The 12147-nt window shown below is 43.8% G+C and overlaps 1 protein-coding gene across 2 annotated transcripts in view; it reads left to right on the plus strand.

The window, feature by feature from the left end:
- CHST15 (carbohydrate sulfotransferase 15) overlaps nucleotides 1–12147 on the plus strand; it is a 60401-nt gene that overhangs the window by 9260 nt on the left and 38994 nt on the right. Inside the window, exon 1 of one of the 2 annotated variants that reach the window (XM_056529665.1) lies at nucleotides 2429–2512. The exons of the other annotated variant lie outside the window; for it this stretch is intronic. The gene's annotated coding sequence lies outside the window, so the exon portion shown is untranslated. Of the gene's footprint in view, nucleotides 1–2428; nucleotides 2513–12147 lie in introns of those variants that run through there. 2 annotated transcript variants of the gene reach the window in all.

Here is a 12147-nt window from a genome sequence, read left to right on the forward strand (position 1 = left end):
AACAACGTGATGGCGGCGACGGAGAGGGAGGATACCCGGCCGGCAGCAGAGACGTTCCGGAGCGACGGGGACACGGCGACAGCGATGGAGCGACATCCAGGGCAGCGGTGACGGGTCAGGAGCGGCAGGGACACGTGAGTATTACCTCCTATGCAGTGGTCTTCAATCTTCGGACCTCCAGAAGTTGCAAAACTACAACCCCCAGCATGTCCGGACAGCCAACGGCTGTCCGGGCATGCTGGGAGTTGTAGTTTTGCAACATCTGGAGGTCCGCAGGTTGAAGACCACTATTGGGTTCAAAATCTTTATTTTTTTTAGATTTTGCACCTATAAATTGGGTGCGTCTTATACGCCGGTGCGTCCTATAGGGCGAAAAATACGGTATGTCCTGGCATACGTCCGCTCATAAACTGTCTAAGGGTCTACAATAAGTATGCATAGAGCGTCGTATGTGGGTACACAGTATCATTGCAATTGTGTGGGTTGGACAAATCCCTTGTCGGAAGCAGAACCCATTTTTCTATTTTTTTTGCCGGAGTATGTGTATGTGCTCTATCACCCAAATGTATAAAAAGGATGTGGTCTCCCACTCCAAAAAAAGATGGACCCCCTTAAACTATTTCCTTTACCTCTTGGCAAGAAGGCTCCTGCAAGGGTCCTGGATCGATGGCCTCCCTTTACTGAAGCTGTGGGAGAGCCCAACTTACTTCTACCTTCCATCAGGGATGGTACCACATTGTCCACCAAAGAGCAAAGAATACTGCTTTACCTCTCCATTATAGAGCCCCTGGGGTGCAGGGATATGCAGAACCTGATGGCCCCTCCTCTAGATTTTCAGAAGGGCGTTCCACCTTGGAAGACTCTTGTGACAAATTACATGGACAAGTGAACGCACATTTAGTTATTTCTATAAAAAATTGTGGGGCAAAATGTTTGTTGAAACTGAGCAAAAGTAAAAAATGCATAGTACCATGCCTGGGTGACCTATAGATAGCCGTAAGACCAACCTACATACCGCACCAGAACATCACGCCGCCTCATGGCTATCAATTTACAGGGCATTAGGTCACAAGTATGAAGATTGTATATGTAAATTGTATGCTTCCCTAGTACAAAGCCGTAAGTCTAAGGATTCTTGCGCACTGACGTTTGTGCCCATCAGTGTACCGGCTGGAGAAAAATGTGTGCATGTCGCGTCTTTTTCTTCTGCTATCATAACGGGACTTATAACGGATGTTAGAGGAATCCTTTTTGCCCGTTATAACTCCCGTTTTGCTCCGTTACAATAACGGACGTTAATGGAAGCCAAAGTAGAAAAAAAAAAAGAGCCATTAACGTCCGTTTGTAATGGAGCAACAGTATAGTGTGAAAGGAGCCTAAGAGAGAATACCAGTAAGAGCGCCTTGCACGAGAATAACAATCTTATTGTATCTTAATATGAAATGAAGCCATAATATGGCCTAATATTTGGAGCCCAATGAAATCTGGGTCTGACCATTCAATATTAGGGAGCACAAAGTCCTTAAAGGAGTACTGCAGCCATAGAACACTTATCCCCTTTCCGCAGGACAAGGGGTTAAGTGTCTGATTGTGGGGAGTCTGATGGCTGGGACCCCCTGCGATCTCCTGTACGCCGCGGCCGACGCCCCCTCCATGTATTTCTATGGAAGAGGCAAAGTTGCAGCATTTCTGCATCCCTGCCTCTCCCAAAGAACTGAATGGAGGGGGCATGTCTGTTGACACGAGCACTAGCCGTGCAGAGACGCGGCAGTTCCGGGGCCCCATACGGGAGATCACAGAGGGTCCCAATGGTCGCACCGCCAGTGATCAGACACTTATCCCCTTTCCCTATAAGGCTGGGTTCACACTACGTTTATAGTGTTTCGGAACCGGATGCGGGGGTGGGGGGGGGGGATTGCGAAAACCGGGCACTCCGGTATCACAGCCGGATCTGGCCCTAACCCCATTCATTTCAATGAGCCGACCGGAGTAAAACGCTGACTCTGGTCGGCTATAACGGTTTTCTGACCGGACCTAAAACCGTGGTATACCGCGGTTTTGGGTCCGGTTAGAGAACCGTATACGGGGCAAAAAATGAGCCAACCTGAGTCAGCGTTTGATTCCGGTCGGCTCGTTGAACTGCATTACATACGGGCCAGGTCCGGCTGGGATACGGGAGCGCCCGGTTTTCGCTCCCCCCAGCCGTATGCGGTTCCCATATTGCCAAATCATAGTGGGGGAGATTTATCAAAACCTGTGCAGAGGAAAAGTTGCCCAGTTGCCCATAGCAACCAATCAGATCGCTTCTTTCATTTATAACAAGGCCTCTGCAAAATGAAAGAAGCGATCTGATTGGTTGCTATGGGCAACTTTTCCTCTGCACAGGTTTTGATAAATCTCCCCCAGTGTGAAGCGGCCCTAAGTGTTCTATGCTGCAGTACTCCTTTAAGACTCTCCTAGCTTTTCATCCAGATGCCAAGCAGAGATATTTTAGATTCCTCCTATGAATTATGTATGTTTTGGGGGATAATTGTAGGCGCTCGTAGGGTGGTGACAGCCCTGTGCTCTGCTGCTCTCTGCTTCCGAGGTGTGACTCTCCTTTAGAAATGTTTCCTATACGGAGAAATTCCATAAAACGATTACCATCCACTATAAAAGGCGCTATTGTTACCGCTCGGAATGTTTTTCCTGCAGCCGATCACAGTAATGTTATTTTATTTTAACATCACAGGTTTGTGCTCACAAGACCTCAATAGATCCTCTATATTCTCCGTTTATCTTCCAGATTGAAGCGTTTTCACAGCCGTCGTCTTCTTTTTTCATGTGTGACGGAGCTGCCCCTTAGGAAGGTATAAATCTGGTCTCCTGATCTAACCCCTGCATTAGACCAGTGCTTCCCAACCAGGGTGCCTCCAGCTGTTGCAAAACTACAACTCCCAGCATGCCCGGACAGCCAACGGCTGTCCGGGCATGCTGGGAGTTGTAGTTTTTTAACAGCTGGAGGCACCCTGGTTGGGAAGCACAGGATTAGGCACAAGGGATGGGCCTAATCCTTCTATATATATCTTCCCAGTAAATGTTATATTCAGCCACTTATGGCTATTTCTGATTCTAATAAGGATTACATAAATTATAGCTCCCACTTTGGTTTTCACCCAGCTTTCCCAGACACCTAACAACCTTTCTTACTGACACATTATCAGTGCATGTATTACAGGCCTTTCAGCTGTCTAGAAAAGATGCATTATAATCTCCCTTTTAAAGGGTAGCAGAAATCTCTCAGAAACTGAATTAAAACATCCTTTTAGTCAGGAAGTCTAATACAAGCACCAGTGTAGTAGATCAGCGCTCATTTAAAGGGGTATTCCAGATTTTTTTTTTTACTTGACTATGCTACAGGGGCTGTAAAGTTAGTGTAGTTCATAATATAGTGTCTGTACCTGTGTGTGACGGTTTTCTCACAATTCTTCTGTGATTTTCACCCCAATATTTATTTTTATCAGCATACAAAATGACTGTTGTCTCGGATTTTTCCCAGTTTGCAGTGCGGCCGAGACCCGACTCACTAGTCAGCTGATGACAGGAAGCCTGTCTGCTTCAATGGGTCAAGAGATCGCTTGGTGGGAGAGAGATCAATCTGCAACTAATGCAACAGCTGTAGGCACCCTGATTGAAAACCACAGGTCTTTTGAATGGATACAGCTGATTTATGTTTCAATGGGTGGGGTAGCTGATGTGTGGGAGGGAGGAAAATGGAATTATGGGATTTGTAGGCAAAAGACAAAAACTCAAACAGGAAATACCAGTTCACAAAAAGCTAGCCACAGTGTTATGGTAATCTCACAACATAGCCATTTAGCCTGAAGACAAGCACAGACCCTTCCTAAGCATGTCCATTACTGTCTGCCAGGTACGTACTAAAATCACCTTATGGTGGATAACCCCTTTAAGGTGCCTTTTACACAGCTCGGTTATCGTGCAGACCAGATCATTGGGTTAGTGGGGCAAAATATGACCTTTGTGGCTTATAATCACCCGTGTAAAAGGTCCTTAAAACAACATGGTCTTATAATGGTTATTCAGTGCCCAAATATTGCCATTTAATGCCTAATAAATAGCATTATAGAGTATACAAATAATATTACCAACAATTTAAAGGGGTACTCTGGTGGAAAACTTTTTTTTTGTTTTTAAATCAACTGATGCCAGAAAGTTAAACAGATTTGTAAATTACTTCTATTAAAAAAAACGTAATCCTTCCAGTACTTATTAGCGGCTGTATACTACAGAGGAAATTGTTTTCTTTTTGGATTTCTTTTCTGTCACGACCACAGTGCTCTCTGCTGACACCTCTGTCCATTTTAGGAACTGTACAGAGCAGTAGAAAATCCCAATAGCAAACATATGCTGCTCTGGGCAGTTCCTTAAATGGACAGAGGTGTCAGCAGAGAGCACTGTGTTCGTGACAGAAAAGAAATCCAAAAAAGAAAAGAATTAAATCTGTAGTATACAGCCGCTAATAAGTATTGGAAGGATTAAGAATTTTTAATAGAAGTAATTTACAAATCTGTTTAACTTTCTAGCACCAGTTGATTTAAAAATGAAAAAATAAAAGTTTTTCACCGGAGTACCCCTTCAAAGTCCAGTGAAGCAGCTCCAATAATCAGTGGGGGACCCCAACCGATCAAAATGTTTGATATGTCTCTGACATGTCAAAAGTTTTTTGTTTTTATTTTAAATGACAGGGACATTGCAAGTATTGCAGCAATGTATCCAAATATTAGGGTCTCACAGCATGGAAAATCCAGTCCCAATGGTTACCACTTGATGCAGGTCTAATATATGGAACACGAGGCATAGAATCTTACTTTAATTGCCCTTGTTCAGACTACCAAGGTTTCAGCTCCTCCTTAAATGTCTTCTTACTCTCAGGTTTCTTCGAGGGTTTCAAAGAAGGAGAGGCCATGGACGATTCCATCCCTGATCCTGTCATATCACAGAAAAATAATGCTTCTATATGTTACTCACTAGGTCATGCAGATGCTTTACATGTGTTTTTTTTTATGTGTCTAGCTTCTGTATTGTTCTGCTGCTAACTAATTCTGACATACACTGCTCAGAAAGGGGCCAGTCCAAGGCAAGCACTGAGCCCGCAATCAGTTACCGTGCATTCACTTCCTCCCTGAGTCTGCTGTGTTGTGCTGGGTCTCTTCATCCAATCACTGCAGTCTGCTCCGTAAGGGTATGTTCACACTGAGGAATTTGGGCGGAAATCAAGCAGAAATTTTCTGCCTCAAAATATTGTTACTTTTCCACAAGAACTCACAGAGATTTTGCGCGGAATTTCCCACGGAATTGGTGCGGAATTCCACACTCGGAAATGAAAATTTCAAGCGGAGGAGGAGAAGAGTATAATATATATATATATATTCTCCTCTCTTTTTTTTTTTTTTCATGCGTAAATTCCGCGTGAATTCCGCGCCAATTAAGCGCCATTTCCGTGCCAATTCCGCGTGGAAATGCTTCTGACTGAAAAAAATTAACATTGATCTCTATGGGAGTAAGACGCTGATTTCGCCTGAAAGAAAGAACATGTTCTTTCTTTAAGCGGAACAGACTTCCTCGTCAGAATTCTGCTTGAGAAAATTCCTCAGTGTGAACTGAGGGGCAGAAATTCTGTAGAACTCTATGGGGATTTTCACTGCTGAATGAATTGGAGAGGAAAAAGCGAGCAGAATTACTCGTGGAAATTCCTCTCCAATTCCTCAGTGTGAACAGACCCTAACCCCTTACTCTCTGTTTTCATGCTGCAGTCTGAAAGACAGGACAGGAGTGAGCACAGAGAAGTGCTAGTCCCGCCCTCACTTACAGGACTTTGTCCCAGCCTGTGCTTTAGCTGGAGCAAAAGATGATGCTGCAGTTGGGCAGGATTTTGTTTTGGATGGTATGGGGACCCCATGTGGTCTTTTTTTCATAAAATGATTTCTATAAAAAGGATATAAAAAGACTTTATCAAGTATATAAGAAAGTTTAATGTTTTGCTTAGATGTACAAGATATAAAAAGTTTTTGATAATGACAGTGCCCATTTAAGGGAAAACCCAGATTAGCTCTGGCAGACAGATGCCATCTAACCATCTTTGCCCAATTTTTGGCTGCCCATAAAATACCAGTGCAGTTGGCAGAGGAGGCCTGTATGGTAAGCTGTGTAAAGACTCTTGTGGTTTCCTTTTGTTATCGAGAACCCTACTGAACCTCACATCTACTTCTGCTTCGTAGTTGTTATCAGACAGTACAGTGTACATGTGTTGGCAGCCTTCCTGAATTTTCTTATCTGCCAACCTGTTAGTAGATGGCAGAGAAGATTTCTAATAAAGTGTACCTGTCATTTAAAAAAACAAAAAACAAAACAAAAAAACATTCGACATGTAGAAACCCATCTGTATATACACACACTTCCCATAACATGTCATTTCCTGAAAGTCGTTTACAATTATCGCTTTAATTCATCTATATTCCTTCAAAAACAGTTTAAAAACATACATTTTATCTAGAGAGTCAATTAAAGGAGAACTCCATCAAAAGTTAAAGGGGTACTCTACTGAAAAACATTTTTTTTTCTAAATAAACTGGTGATTTGTAAATGACTTCTATAAAAAAAATTCTTAATCCTTCCAGTACTTATCAGCTGTTATATACTCCACAAGAAGTTCTTTTTCCTTTTAAATTTCCTTTCTGTCTGACCACAGTGCTCTCTGTTGACACCTCTGTCCATTTTAGGAACTGTCCAGAGTAGAAGTAAATCCCCATAGCAAACCTCTCCTGCTCTGGACAGTTCCTGACATGGACAGAGGTGTCAGCAGAGAGCACTGTGGACCGACAGAAAGGAAATTAAAAAAGAAAATAACTTCCTGTGGATCATACAGCAGCGGATAAGTACTGGAAGGATTCAGATTTTTTAATAGGAGTAATTAACAAATATGCTCAACTTTATGGCACCAGTTGATTAAAAAAAAAAAATGTTTTCCGGTGGAGTACCCCTTTAACTTATTCCCTATCCACAGGGGTCGAACCCCTGCGATCTCCGAGATGGCACCCTGGCTCTCTCAGTAAGGAGCGCATGTTGTCTGCCGGTAGACGTCACGCGCTCCATTAATTTCTATGGTAGCGCCGATGATGCCCAAGTGCTGTATTTGGGTCTTTTCGGCATTCCCATAGAAACTACTGGAGCTTGTGCCATCTGCCATCTGAATGCAGGGTCCCGTCCCGGAGATTGTAGGGGGGCCCAGCGGTCGGACCTTCCCCCCCCCCCCCCCCTGTATTCAGCTACTCTTAGGGGTTAAGTACATTTTTGCCAAAGTTCTCCTTTAAAAGGTACCTCTTATGTTTTTGCACTGTGCACAATAGTCATTTTCCTAAATGACAATTTTAAATTCAGCCTGAATGGGGCGCTGTTCTGCCATGTATAACTATTCAATAAGAGATGAAACTGCATGCTCAGTCTCCAGCATGAGACCCAGCGCAATGTAATTCTATGGCACTGGGTCTCACTCTGGGGTATTCCAGGAAAACATTTTTTTTTATATATATATCAACTGGCTCCAGAAAGTTAAACAGATTTGTAAATTATTTCTATTAAAAAAATCTCAATTCTTCCAGTACTTATCAGCTGCTGAAGTTGAGTTGTTCTTTTCTGTCAGACCACAGTGCTCTCTGCTGACACCTCTGTCTAGGGAACTGCACAGAGTAGAAGAGGTTTGCTATGGGGATTTACTTCTACTCGTGCAGTTCCCGAGACATGTGTCATCAGAGAGCACTTAGACAGAAAAGTACAACTCAACTTCAGCAGCTCATAAATACTGAAAGGATTAAGATTTTTTTTAATAGAAGTAATTTACAAATCTGTTTAACTTTCTGGAGCCAGTTGATATATATAAAGAAGTTTTTTCCTGGATAACCACTGTGAAGTGAAGACTGAGCAGGAAGCTTTATCTCCTATTGCATAGATCAGTGTTTCCCAAACTAAGTGCCAACAGCTGTTGCAAAACTACAACTCCCAGCATGGGAGTTGTAGTTTTGCAACAGCTGGAGGCACCCAGGTTGGGAAACACTGGTGTACCCCAGGGGTATTCCAGGCAAAAACTTTTTTTTATATTTCAACTGGCTCCGGAAAGTTAAACAGATTTGTAAATTACTTCTATTAAAAAATCTTAATCCTTCCAATAGTTATTAGCGTCTGAAGTTGAGTTGCTGTTTTTCTGTCTAACTGCTTTCTGATGACTCACGTCCCGGGAGCTGTGCAGTTCCTATGGGGATATTCTCCCATCATGCACAGCTCCCGGGACGTGACATCATCATTGAGCAGTTAGACAGAAAACTTCAGAAGCTAATAACTATTGGAAGCATTAAGATTTTTTAATAGAAGTAATTTGCAAATCTGTTTAACTTTCCGGAGCCAGTTGATATATATAAAAAAAGTTTTTGCCTGGAATACCCCTTTAATGTCATTTAGCACTGATTTTTTTTTTTTAATAGCTTATTATTATTATTATTATTATTATATTTATTTATTTATTTATTTTTTTGATAATTGGCAATATAATCGGAGGTATGCTTTAAGAAAACCACCATCTGGTAAACAAAACGCCCATGTATAAAAGAGGTTTATAATTGATCTTAGTAACTATAAGGGCCGTATTAATAGACAAGTGACCCAAATTCCCTTCATTTTATCATATACAAGCTAACACGTACTGATGCACTAAACTTGATGGGTTTACTTGTATCTTATTTAATGGGTCTATTAATAAAACGCTTATAGCTACTTACGATTAATTATAAAATGATTATAAACCTGTTTTATGTGAGTGTCTTTACAATGTGGTTTTTGTTTTCTCAACCTTTATATCTAGAGGCTCTGTTATGTTTATAAGCTGTTTTTATTCATTTTTATTTATAAATTAGCTTTTTTATTTGTTTTAATTAAGCCATTATTGTAAATGAATTTCAGAAAATAAATTGGGAGAGATTTATCAAAACCTGTCCAGGGGAAACGTTGAAGGGTTGCCCATAGCAACCAATCAGATCGCTTCTTTCCTTTTTAACAAGGCCTCTGCAAAATGAAAGTAGCGATCTGATTGGTTGCTATGGGCAACTCGGCAACCTTTCCTCTGTACAGGTTTGGATAAATATGCCCTATAGTGCATATATTATATATGTATATGGGTGGTTTGTTGTATGCCACATACCTGATGAAAAAGCAAAAAAGCAAAAGGCGCTCCTTGTGAAGTAACGTAGATGGTAAGGGTAGAGAAATTAGAAGACTCAATACCGCTTACCAGAGGAGGTTGTGCGAGAACATACACAACAATGTTAAAAAGGTGTGTAGTTTCAATAAGGTCCGTCTGCAGCCTTCCTGGGTATGTGAAAGATATATAAAAGGAGTGCTTCGTTACAACCAGGATAGCGTGTCGCCGATCAGGACAAAAGGATCACAGGACCAGGATAAAATCCATCCGACGTTAATTACCAATAATGCAACGCATTTCGCTGCGCATGCCCAGCTTCTTCAGGCATCAAATGCCTGAAGAAGCTGCGCATGCACAGCAAAACGCTTGCATTGTTGGTAATTAAAGTCGGATGGATTTTGTCCTGGTCCTGTGATCCTTTTGCCCTGATCGGTGACACGCTATCCTTTTTATAACGATGAACTCCTTTTATATATCTTTCACATACCTGATGAAGTCACTCTGAGCCGAAACGCATTGCAGTTTTTGGAATAAAGATGGTGTATACAGTCCAATGGCAGTGGTGCTATATCTATAAATTGAATAGATGCCAAGTCAGGGTTGACATTCCACAGCAATCTGGGTTATCTAGATGATCCTACATGTCCCAACCTATCTTAGTTGACGGTGTGATGGAATCAGGAAGTAGGGTACCTAAGTAATATTACAGAATGGGGGGCTTGCTGTGCTAAAAGGGGTCAGGTTCTAAAAGGGGACTTGGCTGCTTTGTGTGTGAAGCCATCCCCCTGATAATGTTATCGGCGAACATGTATGTGCATCATCACACAGATCCACTGCTTGTGTGTCAGGTGATGTCGGGCATGGCTGTGCTGCAATGGGTGAGGTGACCGATGTGCAGGAGGGAACTAAGTCACCTCCCACCTTGAAACAAAGGATCCTGTAGATTGTAGTCTGAGGGAGGTCACGGAAACTAGAAGTAGACAGTTCCCACAAACAAGCCAACAGCGTGATGGGGGACACAGGACACGGCCATTTACCACCAACACAAGCACAGATCCTTGGTAAGTATGTCCACTACTATATGACACTTAGTTACTAAAACCTTATTCTAGATAACCCCTTTATAGAAGATGTTCAGTGGTAACAAGGAGGATAGGGGATAAATGTCTTATTGCGATATCGATAAATGTCAGCTGGTACAAACACGCCCCCTCCATTCATCTCTGTGAGAGAGGCGGAGACACAGGAACACTGTATCTCTGGCTCTCTCATAGAGATGAATGGAGGGGGCGTGTTTGTATCAGCTGACCTGCTGGGAACAAAACGCGTTCTAGCAGCGCTGAACTGGGGTCCCCGTACAGGAGGTCGGGGGGGTCCCAGGGGTCGGACCCCCTGAGATCAGAAATGTATCCTCAAACCCGGTTGATAGAGGATACATTTGTTACCACTGGACTTCTTCTTTAAAGGGGTTGTGCGCTGCCCTGCCTTTCGGAGCTCCACACACAGCGTCCGGAAGTTCATTACTCCGAACGCTGTGTGCGGGCTTCCGTGTTCGCGGCCGCCGGGCGTGACGTCACGTCCGGCCCCCTCGTGACGTCACAGCCCGCCCCCTTCCCATAGACTTTCGTTGAGGGGGCGGGCGTGACGTTATGAGGGTGCCGGGCGTGACGTCACGCCCGGCGGCCGCGAACACGGAAGCCCGCACACAGCGTTCGGAGTACTGAACTTCCGGACGCTGCGTGCGGAGCTCCGAAAGGAAGGGCAGCGCACAACCCCTTTTAAGTCCCCTAGTGGGAATAAAAGTAATAATTTAAAAGAACAAAAATTGTGTAAGGAAAAAAAAAATTGCAACTATAAAATCCCATGTAATTCAAGGCCAGGCAGAGTTCTCCAAAGCGAGAGACGTTGTCAGTTCTGAGTCCCAAGTGTAATCCATCATGTGTGAGCTAAATACATCAGCAGGAGCGCAAATCTCTTCCCTGTCCCGACCATTTACTGCAATGGATCAGAGAAAGGAACGCCTGGCAGCCCACGGTCCAGAGCGCTTAGCTTGCAGAGGATTGCCTACAAGTAAAGCCGTAGTATTGGGCATATGCATGCTGCAGTTAGAGCTGGGCGGTATGACCAAATATGTGTATCACGGTATTTTTGTAACTTATGGCTTAAGAAGCCGGCTTCTTACATGATAGTGGGCTCAGCTTATCACTGGCCGGGGCGGGACATTGATCCGGCTGGTGATAGGCTGACGGCTGTCCGACGTTCCAGTCCCCAGCGTAAGGCCGATGTAGGTAAGTTAAAGTTTATTTTGTTTATCTTTTGCAGCCCGGGCATAGGGATACAGCGTACAGCAGTGGTCTCCAACCTGCGGACGTCCAGCTGTTGCAAAACTACAACTCCCAGCATGCCCGGACAGCCGTTGGCTGTCCGGGCATGCTGGGAGTTGTAGTTTTGCAACGTCTGGAGGTCCGCAGGTTGGAGACCACTGGCGTACAGTATAGAGTTCCAGCGCCAGCGGCCCCCCAACAAAGAGGAGGAGGGCAGTGCTTGACATAAGTGAGTAGTACCCCCCTGGGCTGATAATTTATTAGGGGGAAGCAGAACAGCGCTGGCATGTAACATGATTTGGGGGGGAGGGGGGGGGGGGGCAGAACAGCGCTGGCGGGTCACATATGATTAGTTCCTTGATGTGGGGACAGCACAGCGCAACCGGTATTGCGGTATGGGAAAAATTCATATCGTCCAGCCCAAAAATTTCGACATTAGGTATGAACCGGTATACCGCCCAGCCCTAGCTGCAGTATTATGGCTCCATACAACCTCCGATATAAATGTTTATTTATTTTTTGCTATGGGCATCAGCCGCATGCTTTAGTGCAGATTTGCCTGCAGAAACACAGGAC

This window comes from Hyla sarda, chromosome 7 (assembly GCF_029499605.1).
Source record: "Hyla sarda isolate aHylSar1 chromosome 7, aHylSar1.hap1, whole genome shotgun sequence".
Taxonomy (NCBI): Eukaryota; Metazoa; Chordata; class Amphibia; order Anura; family Hylidae; genus Hyla; species Hyla sarda.